Source organism: Lepus europaeus, chromosome 7 (genome assembly GCF_033115175.1).
Source record: "Lepus europaeus isolate LE1 chromosome 7, mLepTim1.pri, whole genome shotgun sequence".
Taxonomy (NCBI): Eukaryota; Metazoa; Chordata; class Mammalia; order Lagomorpha; family Leporidae; genus Lepus; species Lepus europaeus.
Genome location: NC_084833.1, coordinates 20,288,270 through 20,312,279, shown reverse-complemented (window position 1 = coordinate 20,312,279; position 24,010 = coordinate 20,288,270). Strand labels below are relative to the sequence as shown.

Here is a 24,010-nt window from a genome sequence, read left to right as displayed (position 1 = left end):
TGGACGGCCTGGTCATTAGCTGGGGAACCTGCCTGAGGCTGGCTCCTTGGAGCGGGGGAGCGCAGACGGTGGGATGCCCAAGACGCCCCCTCCCCCGCCACCCCCAGCAGCAGTCGGCTCCCCAGCAGCCGGCCAGCCTGGGCTACTTCCCCAGGGACGCGTCAGGGCAGGCTGGGGCAGAGTGAGACTTGTGGTTCAGCGCCTGGGGCTGAAAGCTGCTCACCACCGCCTCCAGTGAGAGACTCAGAGCCGGGCGCTTCCCCTCTCTAAGCCTCAGCTTGCCCACCAGCAAAGTGGGTGCAAGAGGAGCACCCCACAGGTTGTGGGCATTCCCAGCGCTTGGCACGGAGCCCGGCCCCTGGCAAGAGGTCAATCAGTGGCAGCTGTCAGTATTCTCAGAGAGCGCCTGGCCGCCTCCTGATAGAGGCCTCCACTTGGAACACGAACCGCTCCCACGCCGCTTCCCGGTTGCACCCGGATGCACCGCCCTAGCATGCCAACGTGGGGGCCTAGCCCGCCCGCCCCGAGCTGGGGCCGCGGGGCCCGAACAGGGCTGGGAAGGCGCCGAGATCCCGGCCAGGAGAGTGTGCGGGGCGGTTCCCACCCGGGAGGGTCGGAGGCGGGCGGGCGCAGCCGGCTGGACTGGCAGGTGGGAGGGGCCGGGGAGGACAAGCGGGGCCGGTGGGGGGCTCCGAGTGGGCAGAGCTAGGGGACGGGCCGGCAAGGGTGCAGGGCACTGGGCCGAGGAGGCGGGCCCAGGGGCGGGCCTCGGCCGCGGCGCGACCTGGACGGCGGCGACGAGGAGGCTAAGGCCGAGCGGGAAGGGGGCGTGGCCTCCCCGCCAGCGGGGCCCCGGAGCGGGACTGGCCCGGGTAGAGTCCACGGTAGGCGGAGCCGGGCCCGGCCGGGGGGCGGGGCTGGCGGGCTCGCGTAGCGAAGCCGCCGAGGGGGCGTGTCCGGGGCGGGGCCTCTGGGGGCGGGGCCTGGCGAGGCCGTTGAGTTCCCCGACCGCTACCGGGAGAGGGGGGACCGCGGAGTCGCCGAGCCGAGCGCTACGCAGTCGGCGGCTGACTGGGGCGCGAGCGGGTTCTCCGGGCTTGCAGCGGGGCAGGAGAAAGCAGAGCCAGCAGGTGAGCAAGGGGCCGCGGGAGACCGGCGGCACGAGCAGCGGCAGCCAAGTTTGTTTTTGGCCGCGCTTCCCCAGCCGGCTCGGGCAGCTCTCCGGGAACAAGTGACAGGTCGGGGCAGCTGGGGCTGGGGGGTGAGAGGGAGCTTTGCCTCGGCGTGCTGAGAACCTCCGGGGGCTCCGGCTGCGTGGCCCCGGCGCCGCACCTCTCGGGTTCCAGCAGGAGGAAGTTGGAGCAGGTGAGCGCCGCGCTCCGATCGCACTTGCTCGCCGGAACCCGGAGAGGCAGGAGCTGGCAGGTGAGGGCGCGCTGCAGGTCAGCCGCAGGTGCGCGCTCGCGCTGCCCCCGTACAGCTTCTCCTTGCGAAATGGGACTCAGCCGACCGAACCAGCGCTTTTAAAGGTCAAACGGATCCCCGGATAGGGTTCGAACGCGCGAGCCCTGGGGAGGCACAGCCCAAAGCAGGAGCGTTTCGGCTCTCCCCTAGTCTCCCTTAACCGAGAGTTCAACTAGCCAGGCTTCCCCAGCCTCCAGCCAGAAACCCGGGCTTCTCCCGGTGAGCAAGCCAGGAGGAGTGGAAGGAACAGGTCTTATCTAGGTGAGCGGGGGAGAGAAATGAAAACTCCACCAGATCTTAGGCCAGAGTCAAGCTCAGGGCCCCAGGGCTCTTGCGACATGCCCTGGGTTAGTTTCTTGGGCTGGAAGGTTCTGTCTATAGGGGTGGCAGGGGCCTTGCGCTGGGCCACAGAGCTGGGCAGCCTAGATCGGTGGTCGGGGGCTTGGGTTTGGGACCAAGCCGACTTTGGATGCCAGTTCCCCCTCCAAGCTCCAGATTCTTCATCTGTGAAATGGGGACAGTGACAGAACCCGACAGCAGGAGTGAGGACTGCAGAGAGCAAAGCCTTACAGTGCTTGGCAAGGCACCAGGCACCCAGTGAGGCCTCACTCCGGGGCAGTTCCTCTGCTGTGAGTGAGCTGTGTTGACTGGCTTCAGGCTGTGGAGAGCGAGCCCCCCCCCCTCCTTTTTGAGGGCTAGAGGCTCCTCCTGACCTGTGAGAGCCAGACACTGCCACGTGCCACCAATGTGACTCTGTAGGGAGGTCGGGGAGTGTGTGTCTCCAGGCCGAAAGGACCACTGAGTTTTCTCTAATACTGTTGAGGCCGCAGCCTCAACAGTCAACAACAGGTTTACTGAGCACCTACTGTATGCTGGGCGGAGTGTGCAGAGGTGAGCCAGCCAGGCCCGCCTCTGCCTTCCTCCAAGCTGCCAACAGCAAGGGCTCCCAGCCCCTCCGCGTTCCTGCTGGGGAGGGCCTCTCCCGGCCAGGGCCTGGGGCCAGCTGGGATTTTCGCGTGTCTCTACTGACCCTGTGGTTGGAATCCACCTACCCCACTGCACCCTGGGCTTGGGGTGGAGGCCCCCACATGGGGCCGTGGGGGCACCTGCTGTCCGAGCAGGGCCGGGCCCTGGAGGACATTGAGGGTGCTGTGTGTTGGCTCCTGCATGTTCCAGGGAGATGAGCCATGCGTTGTGGAAGCAGCTGGGGAGTTCTGTGGGAGCAGAGTCTGCTTGAGGGCTGGGCTAGGAGGAGGAGACTTGTGTATGTGCGTGCGTGTATGTGCGTGCGTGCCAGTGTGTGTGTAGGGCCAGGGCAGGTGTTCAGAAGAAGTGAGATTCTTGAGAAACCAGGGCAGGAGGTGAGGGGGCGGGGCTGGGAAAGAACTCTCTGCCTGCCGATGTAGGGCCACAGACGCTCTGTGTCCAGGCACAGAAGTGGCTTTGGGGAGCTCGCATGTGTGCAAGGTGGCGGCTCTGGTGGCACCAGTGCGCATCCACAGGAACGTGCCCGACCCCCTCCTATGCGACGAGTGTGGCCAGGACACAGGGCTCGCCCGCGTGCACTGGCCCGGATGAGTGACAGAAAGGCCTTAAGGACTGGAGAGTTTCGGCAGCCAGGACAGAGGTGGTGTCTCGGACAGGGCAGGTGCCCAGGCAGTTCCCACACACCAGGCAGGGAGGCTGGCTTGCCCAGGGAATTCCTGGAGTCTGGGGATGCCGTGTGGGAATGGGAGGCGGCATCCACTCGTGCAGGCTCTGGGCTGCCGAGGTGAGAACTTGGGTGTGATCTGTACGAAGTGGGAGGCCCTGAGGGTTCTGAGCTGGGGGTGCCGTCATCAAGTGATGTTCTAGGAAAAGCCATCTGTGCCAGGTGTGCCGGGGTGCTGGACCCAGCGGTCAAGGGATAAAGGCTTTGGTGAATGTCGACCACGGGGCAAGCAGGGGGATTTGGGTCTCCTGGGGCTCCTCTGGATTTTCTGCCCTGCACGGGAAGCCCCTCTGTCTCTGGAGGCCTCAGACTGCCTGGAAGCTCCCTCTGGGGACCCCAGTCTGAGTGCCCGAGGGCCAGATACCCCTTTCCCGCACACGGGCTGGGCACACCCAAGCCCATCTGGTGCCAGCTGGCTACCCCTCCTCCCCCACGCCCCTGTTTGGCTTTGGCCTTGGCCTCTGCTCCAAACCGTTAGACCCACTTCCTCCGCCCCACGGGAAGCTCAGGGGGTGGTTATGATTTAATCAGGAGCATCAAACAGCCAGAAGTTGGCTCCGTGAGAGGCGGGAAGGGCCAGGCCGGCTTGGCCGGCTTGGCGGGGGGGGGGGGGGGGGGGGCCCTCTGTGGGACAGGACGGGCCAAGGGCAGGGGGCCCTGTTTCATCTCAGCAGGAACTGCCCTGCCCACCTGCTTCCCCTGCTCTGAGCCTTAGCTGAGGGCCAGGAGGGGAAGCCCAGAGGTAAACACGGACAGAGAGGGACAGAGAGTGCTGAGTTCCCGCCACACGGAGGTCACCAGACTCGGGCCTCGGTGACAGGCCCGGTTGGTGTCCCCTGGGGGCTGGCTTGCCCCTGACTCACCCGTGGGGTTCCCCTTAGGCGGCGGTTTTCTGCCAGGCCTGATTCACTCTGTGTTGACATGGAGAAGCAGCGGAGGGGAGGAACGGGGCCAGGTCAGTTCCAGCTCTGCTGTTTGCACGCTGTGTGACCTTAGAAAAGTGTCTTCTCCTCTCTGGGCTCACTCCCCTGCCTACTCATGGCCCATTCCTTGCTTGGCTCTCGGGAGGTGCTGAGACTTTGGGTGTATCCTTTACAAAGTAGGGCGCATGTGTGAACACTTCCCTGTACATGCACACACACACACACCATATTCTCACCACAGCATGAAGCTAGACAGCCCCCAGCCCAAAGGCACCAGGTCCCACCTCCTCTTCTTACCTCGATCCCCCATGCCCTGACCCCTCTTCTGTGTATCCATGGATTAGGGAGATGGGAGAGTGGTGGGGGATCTCAACTCTGCCAGGCTCCCGCCATCTCTCTTACCCGAGCCTCAGTTTCTGAACCTGTAAGTTGGGGATAGCAATGACAGCTTTCTCATAGGGCGTCACAGGGATGACAGAGTGCACGTGGAACACTTGGCACTTTTGTACCTGGTGCACAGTGAATGCTTGGGACACCAGAGCTGTTGTCATGTTCCATGCCTGGCCTGTCCCTTCTAGCCTAAGACAGGTGTCTCACGACACCCCCCAGAGCGCCTGAGACAGGTGTGTGCCCAGATGGACAGGACCTGGAGCACCTGTGTGTTGTGTGTGCCAGCTGTGCCTCTCTAACGTGTGTGCGTCCACGCCCCGGGACGCTGGTTGTCCCCAGCTGTGTGGTGCCCCCCAGCTCTTCCCGGGGATGCCCAGGGCTCCCCGGGGTGGCTGTCAGCTTCTTGAGGGGCAGTCGGCATGAACACAGTGGCAGACTTTCCCAGGCCGCCTGCCTTCCCTTGCCACTGTCTGCTCTGTGCTTGTCTACACCGGGCGTCTTCCGCTTTGGTCTGCTGTTTTGCCATCTACAAAGCGAAGCTCCTGGGTTTCTGTTGGCTGGGTTCCTGGCACAGGGCCTGGCGCAGGGCAGGCACTTGAGAAACCATGGCTGGATGAGTGACTCTCCTGTGTGTGCGTGGGGGCGGGGAGGGGGACAGGGCTCAGCTCGGCGCCCGATAGCTGGGGACTCCTTAGCAGTGCTGGTGCCCGGAAGCGAGGTCTGGGGGTCCCCGTCTTGCCCCTCAGGCTTCTCCACACCTGGAAGCCAGGTGTAGCATGGTGGCTATGGGTGGTCTAGCCTGGGGTTGCTTCAGTCGGGGCTTCTGCTTCCCTGTGATGCCTGGCCTGTCCCTTCCTGGGAGGGGAACAGCCCCGCTTCCGCCAGCCCGAGTCCAGTGAGGGGCCTCTGGCCTTGGGTGACCCCTGAGTCGGTGTCAGCAGTTATCCATGGGAGGGAACCGAGAATAGAAGTGTGCCCATCCCAGAGGCCATCGGGGCAGACCGCTGGGCAGGCAGGCCTGTGTCCTGTCTTGGGTTCCCAACCCAACTTTCACAGCTGTGTGGAGGGGTGACCCAGCACAGGAGCTGGTCAGGTGGGCCTCGGGGGCCAATGTGGAAAAGCAGGCAGAGCGATGGAGCCTGGGGGTTAGGAGGCCACATTCAGGCCCTGGCATTGAGGAGTCACCGTGGCCAGATACTGCCCCTTTATGTAGGGCGTTTGAGCAGCTGCGGAGTTTTGTATCCACAGAGGGTCCTGGAATGAACCCCCCTCGGGCACAGAGGGCCAGGGATGGCTGGACTGACCTCCTAGGGTTGTTTGCCGATGATACATGAGCTACTGTCTGGGTACAGTTAGTGAAGGCTACACGTGGACCTGCTGGCTTGGGTGGTGTTATTACTGGGACACGGGATTTCAGTGTGGGGCTGGTGAACGGCTCGCATCGGGGGACCAAGGGACCTGGGTCCTGATCTCAGCTCGCTGCTTCCTTGACTTTGGGGAAACCCCCCTCCTGGACTACGAAGCTGTCATGGTTGCCCTGTGATTACTGCACTTGGTAGGGGAGGCACCTGTGCCGCCCGGGGCGGGGGTGTGTGGCGCAGGGGTTTGTCCAGGGAAAGGACTTCTGGGTGCCCGGCCCTTGCTCCTGGGGAGGAGGACTGTGAGGGGGCAGCCTCCAGCCAATGCTATGGGGGCACTGCGGGCACAGAATGGCAGAGCCGTTCCCCTGGGACGCCGTGCTGCAAGGCCTTCACGTGCACACCCAGATCACGATGTGCAGTTATAGGGGCGGGCATTCGACCCAGTGGTGAAGGTGAAGAAGGTTCTATCCCCGGCTGCAGCTCCCGACTGCGGCTCCTGCAGACCCTGGGAGGTAGCCACGCTGTCTCACGGACTTGGACTCCGCCCCTGCTGTGGGAGAGCTGGATGGAGGTCTTAGCTCCTGGCTGTGGCCTCGGGCCGGCCCCAGCCACTGGGGGAGCATGTAGGGAGTGACCAGTGGGTAGGAGCTCTGTCTGTCTGTCCTTCTCTCTCTCTGCCCATCAAATAAATAAAAATTTTTAAAAAATATATAATAATATAGATTCAATTACAAAACTTTTTAATCTTTTTACTTTTCCCTCTTTTGTGCCACTTCTTCATGGAGCCCTTATTATTTTATGCCCCCCAAAAAGAATACACTCACAAAATAAAACTGTAAAAAAAAAAAAACCCACCAACCTTACTACATATATTTAGACAATGTATTGTGTCAACGTGGGCTCCTGTTGAAGTTTTTGTTGTTAATGGATCGTGTTTTTCAAAGCAGCTGTGAGATGTTGATTTGCAGTGCGTTGCCATTTGTCAGACCTCAGAGCGTCTTGGCCATGGCCTTGCTGCCTGGGAGACCAGAGCTGGGTACAGATGGGAGGAAATCCGACTTCTCTCTGTGGACGCCCCCGAGGGCTGGGTGGCTTCGGAAGGCTTCGAGCAGCACTTGAAACCAACCGGCATTAATAGCCTTATGTGAAGAGCAGGGATAACTGAACTCAGCTCCCAGGCTGCTGGGAGGTTCCGTGGGCTAAACCCAGTGGAAGATGGAGCTCCGAATGCAAGCACCATTAGGAGAATGCGCTTTTAAACCCAGAACCCAGGGGTCCTGCTGTCTGCCCTGGGACCAGCAGGGTTACCAGTGCTGTCCAGGCAGCATTGGACAGGAGCCAGGCTTCCTGCCCCGAGTGGCTCCCGGAGGAACCAATCCGATAAGCCTACTCTGGAGTTGGGGGCGGGGAGTGCAGAAGTGGGAGGAACAAGGCAGGAGGTGTTTCCCCAGTAGATGTCCCTCAATGAGGAAACAAATGGAGAGAGGAATATGTGTTCCCACTCATAAGTGACCTACACAGGACTCAGTGCTGTCTGGTAAGCAGCAAGCTCTTGATAAACACTCATTTGTCGTAGCTGATAACAACCACAATTAGTAATGCCGCTAGCGCAGATGGAAAATCATCAACCACTCTGTCCTGGGAGGTGGCATCTCGGAGCGCTGCTGCCGGGCCCTGGGTGGTGTGTGGTGTACACAGGAAATGCAGGCTAGGGGAGGGGAGGAACTGCTCTGAGGTCTTTTTTTTTTTTTTTTTTAAAGATTTATTTATTTATTTGAAAGGCAGAGTTACAGAGAGGCAGAAGCAGAGAGAGAGAGAGAGAGAAGAGAGAAAGAGAGATGTCTTCCATCTGCTGGTTCACTCCCCAGATGGCCACAGTGGCCAGAGCTGGACCGGTCTGAAGCCAGGAGCCAGGAGCTTCTTCTGGGTCTCCCGCGTGGGTGTAGGGGCCCAAGGACTTGGGCCATCCTCTACTGCTTTCCCAGGCCATAGATCAGAAATGGAGCAGCCGGGACTCGAACCAGTGCCCATATGGGATGCCGGCACTGCAGGCGGCGGCCTCACCTGCTACAGGACAGTGCTAGCCCCTGGTCTGAGGTCTTGAGCAAGTGAGTGGGTATCCAGGCCTGGGGCCGCCTCGGGTCACCTGTGGTCATGCAGCAAGCCCGCCTCCTTGGCCCCCGCCTCTCAGAAAGCACAGCAGTGGAGTCAGTGGGCTGGGGAGGACCCTTAGTCTCTGCTGGAGCCCCTCCGCAGCCTCCTCTCTGCCCCACGCCGTCTCCTGGCAGGGTCCAGCAACAGGCTCCTCCTTAGCCAGGAGTCAGCACAAGGCCACCTCAAAACGTGTATGGAAAAAGTGGACTTAAATTCGCTTTGTGGCAAACCCATGCCTACCTTCTGTCATACTGAGCATTTCTGTGAGTGTTTTGCAGATCCCTTATGCAGGGTGGCACCTGGGTCCACACTTGGTGCAGATGGCAGGTAGGGAAGCAGCGGGGGTGTGCCCGTGGCGTGGTCTTTGTCCCGCGTCTCAGGCGTCTGCGTGGACCTCGGGATGGGCCAGCCAGCCCTTGCGGAATTGGCTCCCCTGCAGGCAACTCTCTCCATATCTCAGTGCCTTGGCTACCATGACATCTAAATGAGATAATGTTGGTAGGAGGCTGAGCGGCCAGCCCAGGGGGGAGTGCGCCCCTTCGTGGAAGCCAGGGGATGATAGGGTGATGCTGAGGAGCAAAGGCTGCTGGGGGAACAGCAGGGAAGCCACCGCTGGGAGGCCCGCACCGCACGTCAGGGTACCTGGGTTGGAGTCCCGGCTCCACTTCCAGTTCCAGCTTTCTGCTAGTGTGCATCCTGAGAGCCCTACCCAGGTGAGGGCGCCAGTCCTTGCATCCCTGCCACCCACACAGGACACCCAGATGGAGTTCCTGGCTCCTGGCTTTGGCCGGGCCCAGCCCTGGCTGTTGTGGGCATTTGGAGAGCGAACCAGTGAATGCTTCTCTCTCTCTCTCCTTCTCCCTCTTACTCTGACTTTCCAATAACAATACATAATTTCTTTCTTTCCAAAAGCTGCCTGCCATTCCTTGGGGGAAATGGCAGGGAGCCTTGATCCAGAGCTCTGGAACTTTCCAGAGCTGCTTGGAGCTCCGGGAGTCAGGAGGGGCCTTAGGCCTCTCTGGTCTTCGTCCCCAGTCAGACAGTCCAGCCTGGGCCTGGATGCTCTTGGCGAGAGTTGAAGGCCACGTTGGGCGCTTGTGTCTAGACTCTGGCAGGGGTGGGGGAGCCTTCATTCCGCCAAGGGCCGTCTATCTGGATATCTATAACATCATTCCCGGGCCATGCAAACTGATCAACCTAACGATCAGTTTGCTGTCGATTCATTGGATTTTTTTTTTTTTTGACAGGCAGTTAGACAGTGAGAGACAGAGAGAAAGGTCTTCCTTTTTCTGTTGGTTCACCCCCTAAGTGGCTGCTACGGCCAGTGTGTTGTGGCCAGTGCACTGTGCCGATCCAAAGCCAGGAGCCAGGTGCGTCTCCTGGTCTCCCATGCGGGTGCAGGGCCCAAGCACTTGGGCCATCCTCCACTGCATTCCCGGGCCACAGCAGAGAGCTGGCCTGGAAGAGGAGCGACCAGGACAGAATCCGGTGCCTCAACCGGGACTAGAACCCGGGGTGCCGGCGCCGCAGGCAGAGGATTAGCATAGTGAGCCACGGCGTCGGCCTTCATTGGATTTTTGAATTCTGCCTGGAGTTGCCCCAGCAGGGCCAGACCCAGTGATTTCGTGGCCTTATACGGCCTGTGGGCCACATGTATCCCACCCACGCAAGTCACGCATCTTGGTGTTGCGAGCAGCTGTGAACTTCATGGCATCAACCCGGCTACCCAGTGTGATCCCATCGACAGCGCCCAGGCTCTGCCACACACCTCCAGGCTGGAGAGCTCTGGGCAGACCTGGCTCTCAGAAACATGGTCTTGAACTTGGGCAAAGCCACCCTGCCTGAGCATCCAGCTTGTTGGCAGCACGTGGAATGTGCACAGCTGAAGGACCCCAGCCTAGCCACTCTGACTCGAGGCACAGATGGCTCTGTCGGCTCTTCTTCCATGGCCGTTTGAGCTATGGGCCACACACGCATGCGCACACCCATGCACACACAGCCACCCACACACACAGCTTTGCAATGAATGAAGAAAGAGTTTTCATAGAACAATTGGGAGGGTAAAGAGCCCGCACGCGGGAGGAAGTCGCCACTTGGAGATAACCATGGTGAGCAGTTGAGTGTTTTGACCTTTTTTTTTTTTCCTAAGGGGAAAAACAAGCGCACACACACACACACACACGATGGGGCTCGTGCCCTCTGAGCCACTTCCTGTGCTGCCGCTTTTGACGTGCGGGTCGTGGAGGCAGGATTTTCCGCGTGATTCAACGTGCTTCCCAGCTCCGCGGTGTCGCGCCACGGGAGCCCGCCGTGACCTGGTTAAGTGGCCGCCTGCTGTCTGCTGTCGCACGCCGAGGCTGCTGCCTTTTTCCCTGGGGTCCCCATTGCTGTAGGGACCGCCTTGTCCCTCCATGTGTGCTACTGAGCTCGCGGGGCCTGGGGAGGTGGTCTGTACACTCAGTCTGAGGACCAGGTTCCCAGATAACCACTGGGACAAGCCCCCCACTCAGCTCCAAGGGCAGGGGACCTTGGAGCTGTCTGTCCCTTGTGCTCCTTGGCAAACCCACAGAGGGACAGGGCCGGGCTTGTGTGTGTGCCTGTGTGTGTGTGTGTCTGAGACACACAGAAGCGCGCAGCTTTTTCTTTTCATTTCTAGTCTGACTTCTGACCTTTCTCCTCTCTGGGAGCTGTGTGGCATCATTAACTAATCATGCGATCTCTTTACTATTTAATGGCCTGGCCCACAGCGACTCCTCCCTCCCAGCAGCCTCTGACAAGCCAGGCCTGGAGAGCCAAGTCCTGAGAGCGCAGAGGGCGGGGAGGTGGTTTCCCTGGGGGTGAGGCGGGGGTTCTGAAATGCTGGCCGCCTTGCAGGAGCGTCTGGCAGGGTGCAGGGCACAGGCCCCACCCCCGCAGTTTCTGGTTCTGTTGGGCAGGGGTGTGGCCTGAGAACCTGCATTGTGGACACACACTTGCTGGCGATGCTGTCGCAGTGGGACGGGGGCCCAGGGAGCGCTTGGTGGCGCATGTCGGTTCCCGGTGCTGCCGACAGCCCTGTCCTGGGAGCTCCCCGGGGCTCCCCGCCCCACCGCATCACCCCTGTTTGTGTGCTTGCCTCCAGTGCGGGAAGACAAGATAGCGCTAGCCCCATTTCACAGAGAGGAAGACTGAGGCTCCAACAGCTGGCCTGATTCATCCAAGGCCCTGGCTGACTTTCTCCAGGCCGGTCTGCCCACTCACTGAGCCCGCCCTGGGCTCTCCCACCCCAACTTGGGCCCAGTCTCGCTCTGTTTTGCCACTCCCCCCCCCCCCCCCCCCCAGCGACGTGATCATCTTCCACGGTCTCCAGTTTCCCAGCAGTTTGCGTTCCCAGTTACTGCCCTGGCAGGTTTTCCGGGAAGCCGGAAACTTTATTCTGCCAAACCTGAGCTCTCCCTGGCAGGCTGCAAGGCGGAGGAGGGAGCCCTCCCGTGCCGAGCGGCCAGTGCGTGCAGGCCCTGCTCTGAGCTGTTTGATGGCAGCTGTGGTATCAGCCCCCACCCCCACCCAGTCTCCCCATTTTACAGATGAGAAAACTGAGAGTCTGGGACCTGAAGCCACTTGCCCAAGGCCAACCCCAAATCCCCAGGCTTGGCAGGGTCTGGGGTGGCTGTGGGTCTTCGCCCCCCACCTCTCCCGCCCCTAGCAACACACACACAGAGCAATTCTTGGGAGTCAGGGCCTTGGGAAACCTGGATCAAGTCCTGCTCCACCACTGCCTGGCTGTGAGACCTTGGCAGGTCGCACCCCCTCGTGGGACTTCTGGGTCCCCGTTTCCCGTAATGATCCCTTGTGCTTTATGGTACTGGCAGGGACACTTTCCCACGTCCTTGTCCCCCCCGTGCTGGCCAGCGCCCTGTGCGGCAGGCAGGGGGGGTGGGTCCGCCCACTGGGCTGGCTTCGCTCCCCGTCCTGGGCCTGGCCCACCACCGGGGCTGCGTCCCAGGCTCCCAGGGGAGGCTGCACTGGGATCATTGCTGTGGGCTGGAAGCCTGTAAGATAGGGTGGGCGCAGGCTCCTGCCTGGGGCCCTGGGGGCTGAGGTCCCTGGTGATGGTGGCAGCCCCCACCTCAGCCCCCGACGTGTGGGACTGTGCCTGCTTCCCAAATGCACCAGGCAGCTTTTTCCATCTCGCGGGCCCTGTGGCTCAGTGAAGGCATCACCCGTGCCAGGCTCCTGACCGGGTCTTCCTCGTGCACACAGCCTGGCTCCAGCCCCTACGCTCCCTCAGCCGAGCCTCGGCCTCTGGCCAAGCCGACTCGGGGCCCTCTCTCCCTCCCTCTCTGTCTGTCTCTCTCTCGGTTCTGTGCAGTGGGTGGACTGGCTAACCAGGTTCGCTGACCCCTGGGCTCAGCCCAGGAGCAGGGGCGGTGCTAGATGTGAGTCTGGGCCCCCACAAGGTCCGGCAGAGCTGAGGGTGCCTGGGTCTGTGCTCGCTGTGGGTGGGCCAGCCTCAGCTGTGTGACTGTCCTGCTGGCAACCTTGAGCGACTGTTATCTCTGCCTGAGAATACAAACGGCGGGTTCCTGATGGGGGCTTGGCGGTGATGCTTCTGAGCCTCAGTTTCCCAGTCTGTGGAGTGGGGGGATGCCTGTGTCCTGGTCAGAAGCAGGGAGCTTGGATGGATGGGGTGGGGTGGGAAGCCAGGTGGTCCAAGGGCTCCTCCGGGGGCTGCTCATTTGCATATCCCTTTTCCTTCCCACCGGCCGATAGTCCCTCTTCCCTGTGGACACCTGGAAGCTCCCTAGGCCAGTTTTGCCCATGGTTCTGGGCTTGGTTTGCTGGGCTGCTCCAGGGTAGCAGCTTCTCTCTGAGCTCCTTTCTTCCTCTGAGCAGGGGGTAAGGGATGGGAGGGTGTGAGGCCCTGCCTGACTCTGTTAGACCAGGGTGGCCACCTCTCATCCCTTGCCTGACACCCGGGGTCTGCTGGGGGCACAGACCCCTTCCTAACTCACCCAGCACCTTCCCGTCTCATTTCCGTCTGTCCATACCCGGCTCCCAGCGCCCCGTGTTCCAGAACCTTCTCACAGTGATAATCATCGCCACACTTCCCCTGATTGTGCTGGGGACATTTTTCCCTCCACCCTCACACCTCTGCCTGCCCACCCCCAGTCCTTGGCCACGCCCCTCACGGCAGGAGTGGGAAGTGACAGGGAGAAAGGAGGCATGCTGGGGGGGTCCCAGGTTCCCACCCGGCTTCAGAAGCTGGAGTAGGGACTGCCCCCACTACCCTGGGGAAGCGGGTGCTTGGTGAGGGGGGAGAGCTGGCTGGGCTGCCTCCCTCTCTCTTCCCTTCTTCCCCGCGGCCCTGAGGGCTCAGGTGCAGGGAATTCTGGGTGCACACTGAGGCTTGGCCACTGCTGGCTGAGGTCCCCGTCTCTCCTCGCTGCTGCTGCTGCTTTTTGGGGCTATGAGTGGCTGGGCCTGGAGCACCCCAGCCCCTAGTACCCCGCTCAGGAATCTTGGTGCGGGGAGGATGGGGGTCCTTCCAGGCACTGCCCCACCTCTCCTGGGGTCTGGGGGCAGCTGAGGCTTGGAAGCGGCTGTTACTGATGGCTCCTTGGAGAGGGACAGAGGTGGCACAGGGCCCAAGGGTGGCCAGGTACTTCCAGAGGCCACAAAGCACAATGAGGGGTGACGGGGTGAGTGCGTGGGGCAGTTGCTGGACTGGCTCCCGGCTGGGTCCCTGCACCCCCAGGGCCACTTTTGCCTCAGCCCCCACCCCACTGCAGGGGTCCCAGAGAGGGCCTGAGCTGTGGGGTTGGCACCCTGAGTGCAGAGGGGTCCGTCCGTCTGTCCCTCTCCCCGTCGTTCCATCCCTTTTGTGTCTTTGCCTCTCCCTCTCCGCTCCACACCTTCCTCTGCCTCTTTTTGCCCCGTCTGCTCCCCACGCCCACCCATCCCCGTCAGTGATCCCTCTGCCTCCTCCCCAGGTAGCCCTTGAATCTAGGGCATCTCCCAAGGCCTGGGCAGTGCTGCGGCCTGGGGCCTCCCTGGTGGAGGCTGTCCAGGCTGTGGATCCACTGCAATCCTGGAGAAGCCCACGCGGCCCGGGGAGGGGGCCCTGGCGGCCGCACCAGCTTCCTCTGTTACCACTTTCCTACCCTGTCTGCCAAGTGCCTGCACTGATTCAACAGCTACCTCCCTGCCTGGGAGCCGGGGGCCCTCTGGGCGGGAGGCACAAGGCCCAGATCGCTGTAGATGACTATGGAAATGGTTTTTCCTCCCTGGGTTGGGCTGCCTGCCCGGCCGAAGGCTGGGAAACTTGGAGCTGGGGCCTGTGCCGCCCTGTGAGGTTGCTCTGTGTACCCTAGATGCACCAAGGGTCTGTGCAGGAGTGTTCTGGGAAGGCTGCCTGAAGGAGGAGGCATTTCAGCTTCCCCAATTCTTCCTTCCAGCACAGAGCCTGGGGTGTGTGTGATGTGACTGAGGGCCTGCCCACTGCCGTTGCCATGTGGGGTCCTTGATTAGACTCCTCCTTCTCTAATCACTGCTGCTCAGGGCCCACACCCAGCTTCTCTGCTGGGAGGAGCCCTGGCCTAGAATTTAACCTTTTGTTAGCCACCTGTCCCCAGCCGCCCAGGCTCTGGGACACACGTGTGAGTGCCTTCTCTTGGTGGGGTTCAGAGGCCGGGCTGCAAGCCCCCCTATTCTAGCTTGGGCCTTGGTGGGGTTCATTTGCTCTCTGCCATTTATAACTGTGTTTCTGCAGGCAGTGAGATGTGACAGTGACGCGGGGGCTTGGCGTCACCTCCCAAATCCACACAGAATCGGGCAAGTCCTTTTGCCACCCTGAGCCTTGATGTGTTGACCTGTATAATGGGGTTAGGAGCAGTGCTCATGTCCTAGGATCATGGGTGGGATAGCCAGAGCTATGGGAGGTACTTAGCACGGCCCTGGGCAGGCAATGACTGCAGAGCTGTGAGCTGCCCTTGCGAAGTCCACGTGGCACGGGCGGGGCTGGTCCCTGGGGGCGGAGCCAGGGCGGAGTACAGTCACCCAGCCGCCTTAGGCCGAGAGTGGTGCGTCACTGCCCCCTTCCAGGTATGTACCCCGCCAGACGGGGGGGGGGCGCTCTCCCTGTGGACGGGACAGGTTTGACGCATCCACTTCCTGTGTCCCACTCGGGGCCAGCCTGGAGTGGGATTCTGTGAAGTGCAGTGGGCAGCAGCTGAGGATGGAAACTCAGCAGGGAATGGCCAGGTGGGAGCCCCCCCGGGGTGGGTGGCCCCTCAGACTCCCCCTGGACACGAGGGCTCTTCCTTCCTGGGAGGAAGAGGTATTGTCCTCTTTGAGGCCTCGGCTGGTGTCCTGCTGTTCCAGCCTGGCCATCTGGATAGGAGAGCTGAGATATTAGTGTGTGTGTTAAAGCTGCAGGTGCCTGCCCCCCGCCCCCCCCCCCCCCCCGCCCGCCCCGGGCCTCTGATCCATGAGCTTGGGAACCACCTGGTTCCTACCTGGCTCCAGTGCCCCCTGCCACCTGGGAGGACGCTGGGTGGGCAGGGAGCAGTGACCCAGAAGGTGGGGCATTGCCTCCATAGTCAGGGTCCTGAGTGTGCAGCTGAGCTGTGCCGCGGTCCCCCGTGTGAGCAGGGCAGGTGCCCTCTCTGCCAGACCCCTAGCCTACGTTCTTGGTGGCGGTAGCCCTCCAGGGGCAGGCTGTAGGAACCCTGCATCTGCCACACATCTCGGGGGATACCTTCATGTGGGCCCTCCTGCCATGTGAGGTCGGGCTCCTTGATTACTGGCACAGGACGAGCTCTTCCCATAGTCCCCTTGGCCCGAGTCTTGCTCACATTCCAGAGCTTGGCAAGCTGATTCTGCTCTTTTCCTGGGGAAAAAAATTCAGAATGGTAAGAGAGAGGGGGAGAGGGGGAGAGGGAGGGAGGGAGGGAGGGAGGGAGAGAGAGAGAGAGAGAGAGAGAGAGAGAGAGAGAGACAGAAATCTTCCATCTCCTGGCTCACTTCTCAAATGCCCACAACAGCCAGGAGGGCTGGGCCAGGCTGAAGCTAGGAGCCCAAAACTACATCCAGGTCTCTATGTGGGCGGCAGAAGCCCAAGCACTTGGGTCATTGCCGCTGCCTCCCTCCCAAGATGCATTCGAAGGAAGCTGGATTGGAAGCGGTGGACAGAACTTGAAGCTGCCCTACAATACGGGGTGTGGGAATCCCAAGCATCAGCTTAACCTGCTTGCAGCAACCCCTGGCCCTGATGGCCCATTTTACACACGAGGACACTGAGGCTTGGGGTGGGTAGGTGACTCGGTGAAGGTCACACCGCGCTGAGAAATGGGGTTGGGATTTAGGTCTCCCAAGTCAAAGTCCAGCGAATGATCAGCACCGTGTTCTGCCTCCAGCCATGGGCCCTGGAAGGTAACTGATTCCTGAGAGCCCACCTGGGGATCTGGGTCCTATCGTTAGAGTCCAGAATCTTCTAGAAAGCTGCTCGATGCCCCTGTAACGTAATGCTTCCCAGCCCACGCGCCAAATGAGTCGCAAGTTAACCTCCTCGGCCCTCAGGGACGGAGCCCTTACTGGTCTCTTCGGGCAGGCTGAGTCCTGTCCACCCCAGCCTGCAGGCATCACGATGGGAAACAGGTGAGGAAATGGTGACCCCTCCCGTCCTGCACACTGAACCTACAGATTCCCCAGGAGCGTAGGCAGCCGTGGGCTCTTAAGCTACAGCGCCTTCATCTGAGAAATGCGGACTGAACTAGGGGATGTCAAAGGCCTTTTGGGCACCATGGGTGTCTGAGTATGTGAACCTCAGAGCCCGGCACGGGGCTGAATGGGGACCAAGCAGCCTGCTGCGAAGGCCAGAAGCCACCAAAACAGAGAGCCACGGAGAGCGGGAGGTCAGAAGCTATAGCTCAGCCTCAGCTTGAGGGTTTGGCTGCGTGGGGCCGGGTAGGAAAGCCCAGGTGCCTGCTCTTCTGTGTTCTGCACCCTCCCGTCGGAGCAGCCCCCTCCTCCGTGGGCAGGCCCCTGCAGTCTCTTTGCTTGGGCTCGGAAGCTCCCCTGGGGAGGGCCACATCTGTCAACCTCATCAGCCAAACAAGGGACATCCCGGCCAGGATTGGTGGAGCTGGTGTTTTCCTTCCTAACAGGAAGCCAGGCGTCAGGCCTCAGGGGGCTGGGGCAGGCTGGGGTGGGGGAGGCCGGGGAGGGTGGGCTGCACTGCCCGCCTCGCTCACCCGGGCAACAGATGAGGAGGAAGGCCTCGGCAGGTTTCAGTCGGAACTGAATGTTAAGCGCGGCTCAGCCACTTATGTACGTGGCCCTAGGCAAGCCCCCGAGCCACTGGGGATCCGTGCGTGCGTGTGTCAGATGGGGGTGATCGTCTGTCTGAGGAGGGTCACAGAGACTAAATGAGCAGGGGGCCGTGGTGTGATGCCGAGGCTACGAGCTGGAGTTGGCCTCCAGCCTGTCTCGCGCTTGTACCCATGGTCTCCTTCCCCCTAGCAGGGGGTCAGTCTCAGCTCCAGAATGCAAGACCCGCAGGAGAGTGGGAGCCCATCACCCGGGTCCTCAATGAGCCTTGGAGCCCCACATCTGTAGGACACACAGGGCGAGGGCTGTCACACCCCGTGATCCCTGGGAAAGACTGATGTGGGTGTGAGCCGCAGCCAGGACCCCAAAGCTCTCTCCTTGGACAGTCCTATGAGATGGGGGTCCCGCCAGCAGCTCCAAGTTCAAGGTGAGGATGTGGAAGCACAGGGAGGTTGAGTGGCTCCCTTGCTCAAAGTCACACAGCAAGAAGGAAGGCAGAGCTGGGTCTTTGGGGACACTGGAGTTCCTAGTCCTGCTTTGTAGATTCCCAGTTACAGCTTTGTCTGCCCCCCCTTCACCCTCACCCCAACTCTGGTTTTAACAGCAACAACAAGAAGTTAAGAGCAGAGATTAAAAAATAAGATTAGGGAGAGGTCAGAAAGCCAGGCCCCCAGAGTCAGCTGGCTGCTCAGGAAACATATCACCTGTCAAACATGCAAACAAACACAGCCGCCTGGGCCCCACCTCTTTCCCTGGGCGAGCCGGACAAAGTCCAGGAGGCCAGCGGCCAGCCTGCAGGTGCAGTGCCTGCGTGCCGCTGCCTCCCAGGGCGGGACGGCCGCGCCAGGCTTTCTCCTCCACTTTCTGCCTGAGTGGGCGGGCAGGGCTCCCACGGGATCGGTTGCAGACTCACCCAACAGGCTGGAGTGCCGAGCCTGAGGCAGGCCAGTGCGGCTCCACCCGCGCAGAGGGCAGAGCCTGCCCCCCGCCCCCCGCCACTTCCCCCCGCCCCGCCTTAGGCTGCCCCGGAGCAGCAGTGGTCATTCCACAGCTGGAGGCCGGATCAAGGCCTCAGATGGCGGCTCCGTGAAGGTTGTGGTCAGGAAATTGACAGCTTCCGGACGATCATCATCGCCACCATCATCATCATCGACATTTATTTGGCGCTTACTGGGTCCAGGCCCGTCACGGGCACCAACTCCTTTAAACCTCACCATAACCCGTTATTAAGTCCATTTTACAGGTGGGAAAACTGAGGTTCAGAGGCGAAATGATTGTCTGAGGCCACATCACTGGCAGGATGTGGCAGACAAGGTATCTTCAGGTGGAGAGAGTGGGAGGAGAGGGCCAGGCCATCAGCAGGGACTGAGCCCTACGGTATGCCAGCCCGGTGGCAGTTCATGTCACATGGGTGTGGTGAGCAGGGTCAGCGTCCCCATTACCTGCTGAGGAAGATGCCCTGGGTCAGGGCCACGGCAGAGCCAGGGGGAGCTGGCTGTGCAGCTCTGAGTCCAGGGTACTTTACCCCACTCCACCACATGGGAGGCCGGGCAGACAGGGTGGGGCTGCAGGTGGAGAGAGAGGGGCTCCAGCAGGGAGTCTCCCTGCCCTCCAGCCTGTGCTCGGCCTGAGCTTGCTGTGCACCTGCAGGCTCCGAGCTCCGCTGAGAGAACTCGGGGATCTCTCCGCAAGGTCACGTGCACTGGGCTATTGCTCTGGGGTCACTGACCCCCAAGGAGCAGTGCTGGGACAGCGGTGCAGGGAGCTCCATGCACAGGTGCCAGGCACTTCTGCGCCGGGACACCCAGGCCTGCGCGTACCCCACTCAGGAGTAGAAGCACCAAGTCTCCTGAGAGCCCCCTGGGGAGCTGAAAAGGCCCTGATTCCCAGGCTGCACCTGGAGCAGCTCCCAGGATCTCTGGCAACAGGGATCTGACCCCTTTCCAGTGAGTGTGGGGACCACGCTCTAGGGCATTTGGAAGCAGGGGACCTGGGCCCCCCAGTGGACTTGCTGGCATCTGTGGTCCCTAAGATAGGAGGGAAGCACCTGCCTGCCGCTCTGTGAGCGTCTTTCCAGGGAGGGCATCCACGGCTCCGATCCACTTCTCTGGCTCAAGGGGATTCAAATCCAGTCTTTGGGGGACACCATTTTGGGGGACACCACAGTCCCAGCCCTTCTGCCAGCCAGTGGCGTCATTACTAGCCAATGATGTCATCACTACCCAGCGACATCATTATTTACCAATGGCATCATTACTGACCAGTGATGTCATTCCTACCCAGTGACGTCATTTACTGCCCCATGATGTCATCACTACCCAGTTACATCATTGCTACCCAGTGACATCATTACTAGCCAGTGATGCCATTTCTAGCCAGTGAGTTCATTTCTAAGGACCAGAACTTTTCAGCTGCAGGATCAAAGTCAGTCTGTCTTTGTCTCCTCTCGGAAACCCTTCCTGCCGTCTCCAGACTCCATTTCCTTTCCTTGTTCCTACACGCATACACGCAGTGTGCACTGCACACCAGGCGCTGTGCCGGGGTCAGTGAACCAGGCAGGGCCCCTGCCTTAAGGCACCCACATCTAGGAGGGGGCCCAGGCACGTCAGTGAGCAGGCCAGGTCACTGCAGTGGGACCACGTGACAGACCCAGAGGTCAAACCTGGCTGTGCTGCAGCGTCCCCTGGGGACCAGGCCACACCCCTGGAGATTCTGAGGACTTGGGCAGGGCCAGGGCACTGGGCTTTGTCATGTCCTGACTCTGCTGCGCAGCTGGAGTTGAGAATTCCAGTTTCAATCAGGGAAGGCCTCTGGGTGGAGGGATGTCAGCTTGCCAAGCCGAGGTCTTAGAGAGAAAAGCACTTCTGGCAGAGAAACCACATGTGCAAAGGCCCTGAGGTGGCTGAGGGCTGAGTGTGCCAGGACAGCAGCGAAGAAAGTGATCACATGACAGGGGCGAAAGACAATGAGTGCAGAAGATGGAGGAGGGCAGAGCCCTGCCAGCCTGTGCAGAGTTAGGATTTTAGCACAAGTCCAACCTGGGCAGGGCACAGGCAGGTGCGTGGAGGAGTGACCTGAGCTGTTTCAAGGTGCCCCCTCTGCTGTGTGGAGGAGGAGTTTGGTGTGGGCAGGAAGGTGTGCTGGGCTCCGTGGGAGCAGGGGTGGAGCCAGGAGGAGTGCTGGATTGGAGGAGAGACCCAGGCACGGCTCTTAGGTGTCTGCCCTGAGCCCCGAGGTGGGTGGAGGGGCCGCTGACTCCCCTTCTCTGCCTTGGGGTCCCCTCCAGCATGTTCCACGTGAGGGCGGTCTCCTGGGAGCCTGTGGAGGACTCCGGGTTGGTGTTCACTGCTGGCTGTCTCGGGGCCGTGGACGGCGTGGTGTCATCCAGCGTCTCTCGGGACGGAGGCCCGGCGCTCCCCCAGCTGGGACAGCAGAATCTTTGTTCTAAACAATGCGTCTGTCTTCCAGGACCGTCCTCTGAGAAGCTGCTCCGGAAAACACTGCTCTGCGCCAAGTCTGCCAGAGGACAGGTGAGGAGGTGGGTCCAGGGGGCGGGCCCCTGTGTGACGTCACCTACCACGTGTCCTATCCAAGCAGGGGTTGAGCCTGCACCTGACTCTGGAGCCTGGAGGTGCTGTGGCCCCTGCACCACTCGGGCCCCCCTAGGCTGAGGAGGAGCATCTGGGTCCTCAAGTCAGGCCAGAAGGCTCCGGGCCATCCTCAGATGCAGGCTCACAGGGGGCCCCGTGCAGAGAAGGGGTTCTTGTGGAGGCGTGTCCTCTCCCCACTTCTGCTTCCTGTGCCCAGCAGCTCCAGGGGAGGGGAGGGGAGGGGAGGGAAGCTCGGTGGCCATCCTGGCATTGTGAGCTGGCTCAGGGTGCTCACCCCACACATCTGCCACCATCACCCTCAGAAGAGACCTGAACATAGACTGAAGTGTCTCAGGGGCTGTAGATGGTAGACTCCTGCAGGTGGCTGAGCGCTCAAAGTCCCAGCATCCTTAGTGGCAGTCCCACTCCCTCCTCTCTCCATCCATCCATCTGTCCACCTGCCAAGCCACCTACCCACCCAGCCATCTGCCCACACATCCTTCCATCTACCCATCCACCCACATAGCCATCCACTCATGCATACTGCCTTCTCCCCACATGACCATCCATCCATCCATCCACCCATCCATCCATCCATCCTTCCACCCAGCTATGCCACCCATCCAACAGCCCACTCATCCACCCACGCCCACATCCATTCACCCTTTTAGCCAGCTAGTCTTTCATTGGCGATGTTCGTTGGGGGTCTACTTTGATCTCATGAGTAGGAAGCTCTCTCTTGTATCGCAAGCCACAGGGCAGTGGGCCAGGGGGCACAGCCCTGGTGTGGGTTGTGCTGAGTTATAGTAGCCGCCACAGGTCGACATCCTACCACTTGCCGGGCCTTTCCCCCACACTATCCAGCTGACTCTCAGGACGAACCTGTCAAATACATTCTGTCTTCCTCATTTAGCAGCTGAGCACAGTGAAGCTCAGAGAGGTCAAGTCCAAGGTCATAGAGCAAGGAAGCGATGAAAACCCAGGCAGTCTGGTGCCAGTGTGGGGAGCTGCTCCGCTATCCTGTGGTGGCAGGAGTGCCCCAACCAGCAGGTGTCTCGGGGGCCAAGGAGGGCAGAGTCGACATGGCCAGGAGGTTTCTTGGGAGAGGTGTTGTCGGAGGTGATTCTCGAAAAATGAGTGGCGGCTCCTAAACATTAGTGTAATCATCTCAGTGTGCAGGTGGACTGGGTACAAAATGATCCATCTGATCAAGTTGAGCTGTAGCTGTTTAGAAACTGCGAATGCACCTGTCACAGAGCACAGGGCACACTCAGCAACTCCGTCTTCAGCCCACACAGTGCCCCAGGGCTCCTTGGGAGCTCTGCCTGGGGTCCCACCTGCCTCTCTGCCCCTGTGTGGCCAACTTCTCTAACTCGCCAAGCAGGGGGCTGTGGGCAGCCGCTCCATGTTTGCAGGAAGTGTGTACAAGAGAGCGTAGCTCTGGGGCTGCTCTGGGGCTGCTAGATGCACCTGCCACAGCCGCCCCTCACTTCTTCAAGTGCCCGACAGACTAATGGCAAAGGTGGGAAGCCGCTAACCCTGGGGCCGGGTGTCTGGCACAGCAGCTAAGTTGCCCACAGCCCAGTTGGAGCCCCAGATCCTCTGCTCCCTGCTAGTGCACACCCTGGGAGCTGCTGATGTGGCTCAAGTACACATGGGAGACCCAGATGGAGATCCCGGCCCCTGACCTTGGCCTTGACCTAGCCCTGGCTATTGGGGACATTTGAGGACATTCTCTCTCTCTGTCTGTCTCTCTCCCTTTCAAATAAAATGAAAATACATAGACAAGAGTGAAAAAAGTAATTATATATATATATATGTATATAATATGTATATTTTAAAAGATGCTAACCCCAGGTCCGGCTTGCTGAGCCCTGACTGTGCCAGGCTCTGACCTCACCTTCTTGGGACCACAGCAGGTGCATCCTCACAGGGAAGAGAATGAGGCCTAAGAGGTCCCTTCCCCGTGGCCACCTGTTGGCAGAACAAGAAGTTCCAGCACTTGTCCAGGAATCCTCTCGCTAAGTAGTGTTGGTTCCTACTGCTCCGATCACAACTTTCGACCCAGCAGGCTCACATGCCAGGGTGGGTCTGACCCTCACTGCATCTTACAGACGCTTGTCCATACACCCCTTGACCCCTTCTGCCTCAAAGGGCCCGCCCGTCTCCACAGTTGTCGGCCAGGGGCATGGCCTCATGCCAATAACGCAACTTAATTTACAGACACAGATGTTTGAATTCCACATAATTTTCATCCATGACAAAAATCTTATTTTTCCCTACTATTTAAAAAGGTAAAATGTGTTCTTAGCTCACAGCTGTAGGAGAAATTGGCCTGTGAGCTGGTCCTTGGGCCCTTGTGTGAGTGACAAGAGCCCAGCTGGGGGCAGCGGGTACCCCAGTCTAGACTAGTGGGAAGACCACCTCGGCAGGTGGCAGTGAGGGCCCCCGGGCTCCTGCTTGCTGGCCGAGCTGAGCCCCTTCGAGCCCCAACCTTGAACCCAGCTCCCACCTGGACAGAGCAGCCCAGACAGCCCTGTGGAGCCCTGGCTTCTCCCTGGGAGGCGGGCACTTGGCAGTGGAAAGATGTGGGGCTCTGACACCCGGCACACAGCTCATGATCTGTGAGACTTGGGCATGTGCGAGCCCCGGCTTCCCTGGGCACAGGAGCAGCTGCCTACGGGCTGGGGTGAGTGTGGAGGAGGAGGCGGGGGGTAAAGCACTGGGCCTGGCCATGGAGATGCTGTTAAGATGACTGCATTGGGATGCCTGGGTTTCCGTCTCGGTGCCACACCCAATTCCAGTTTCCTGCTAATGCCCAAACTGGCCGACAGCAGGTGATGGTTCCAATGGCGGGGTCCTTGCCACTCCTATGAGAGACCCAGACTCAGTCCCCTACTCCCAGCTTTGGCCTGGCCCAGTCTCAGCCACTATGGGGATTTGGGAAATGAATAAGTGCATGAGAACTTGTGTGTGTGTGTGCACATGTGCGCATGCGTATCTACATCTCTCTGGCTCTCAAAGACGCATAAACAATTTTAAGAGAGAGTGACGCATGGGAGTGGCTGCCGCACCTGACTCTGCCCCCGGCACACCCACGTTCATGCT

General features: G+C 60.5%; 1 protein-coding gene across 2 annotated transcripts in view; it reads left to right on the top strand.

Annotated features, from left to right (window-relative positions):
* The first annotated feature begins 989 nt into the window (after positions 1–989).
* CD82 (CD82 molecule) overlaps positions 990–24,010 on the top strand; it is a 43,884-nt gene continuing 20,863 nt past the window's right edge. The window contains exons 1-2 of one of the 2 annotated variants that reach the window (XM_062198023.1): positions 990–1,130; positions 20,781–20,842. The gene's annotated coding sequence lies outside the window, so the exon portion shown is untranslated. Of the gene's footprint in view, positions 1,131–20,780; positions 20,851–24,010 lie in introns of both variants that reach the window. The other variant, XM_062198024.1, reaches the window with a different exon arrangement.